This window comes from Monopterus albus, unplaced genomic scaffold (assembly GCF_001952655.1).
Source record: "Monopterus albus unplaced genomic scaffold, M_albus_1.0 scaffold23.1, whole genome shotgun sequence".
NCBI classification, from domain to species: Eukaryota; Metazoa; Chordata; class Actinopteri; order Synbranchiformes; family Synbranchidae; genus Monopterus; species Monopterus albus.
The window spans coordinates 3436720-3438410 of record NW_018127903.1 but is presented as its reverse complement, the minus strand read 5'-3'; positions in this window follow the sequence as shown (position 1 = coordinate 3438410).

Sequence of the window (1691 nt, the reverse complement as noted above, 5' to 3'; positions counted from 1 at the left end):
GTGGGGGGGGGGGGGGTGATCAGCTGGTTCACAGACATCGGCTCCTGCATGCGTGTTAACTCGTTCACTTGCTCTCAGGAGTTTGCCTTTCCCCTCCCTGAAGAGACGGGAGAGGCAAAGCTTTCTGTTTTAAGTGGCACAGAAGAGTCTGGGTCTTTGGGACAGGCAGACAACCAGATGTTTGTGTTCCCAAGAAAGAGGAGATTTCACAGATGTAAGGAAATGATGGTCCTAAAATAAGGCTCATGGTGAATTCTGACCTCACTGCAATATCCTAGATTTCTGAAATGATGTCTTCCAGTGAAGCTTGTTTAAATAAAATGACAGCATCCTTAAAACTAGAAGCTATCCAGATATATTCATCCTCTAAAACATGTTTGTTATATCTACCCAGATAATTTACAAACTGAGAAGTTAGCTATTAATCCTTTAATGTGTGACCAACCTTACACAGGATCCATTGTTCACTGAACAAATCAAGACAGACAGCAAATAAATCAATAAAGAGAACCCAGTTGCAACATTAATGATGTGCATACCCATCAGACTAACAGAGAAGTCATTTGGAAAATGCTCCCACTGTTCACACACACTCTCACACACATGCCTCTGAGGCTGTTTGTGGATGGCTTATGTAACTAAGCCCAAGCTTTCACATTTATACATCTGGCTCACACAGTAAAACATGCAGACACAGATGCATGGCCAGATGTTCTTTGAAATAACATAGACCATAACTAATCTAGTTACAGGAGGATGGTTCAGCCCCTGTGAAAAACAATTTTAAGAAAAAGGCAGCAGCATGGAAGCCTTTCTTTTCATTTGTACATTGAGGTACTTGTTCTGCTGTCTACTGCTCATGTGTGAAACACACAAAGGGAAGGACAGAAGCTCTGACAGTGATGACACTGAGCTGGTCCACAGAGACATGCAGGCAGATAGATGAGAAAATCCATAATGTCACACACTGATGAACCCAGAGAAAGACGCTCTGTTCAATTTGAGCTGGACAAACAAATGGAGCAAATTATAGGGCTGGCAGGTGGAAAGCAACGTTAATTAAAATGGGGGAGAGAGAAACAAACATGAGAATGATGATCAAAAAGGAAAGAAAGTGAGTTTTGGTCAAGACTGAAATCTTAAACAATTGCTGGAGTGTCTTTAACATTGCTGACATTATCTCCTTTTCCTGTCTGTCAGTCAAGGCAGCTGAGAGGACAAACCTGTGTTTCTTTCAGGGGACAAAATCTACCGAACTCAGCAAAGCCCCTCAGATGGCACACTCGGTCCCAGTAATGGACATCTTGTGTTGCACAAAACGTTTACACTGCCACACCTTAAAGCTGTAAACGCACTTCTGAGCACACACAAGCACACAGGAAATAGGTGTCTTTAGAGCGGGACTGTTTCAGACTGACTAACCACAGACCAACAAGCAGAAGCAAAAAAAAAAAAAAAAAAAAATCAGCTCTTATGTAATACACCGAACCCACAAATAGCACACAGAGCAAGAGTGGCAAAACCCACACACGCTGCACATAATCCCATATGTGATTCTACAGTTGGCATCCCAGTAGAGACTAGTATGGAAGATATATAAACACATTACACCACACACTTATTATGTGCATTTAATGTCAGCCATCAGTTACATGTGGACTGATGGCAGCATGTGTAGTTTTGAGCTAATA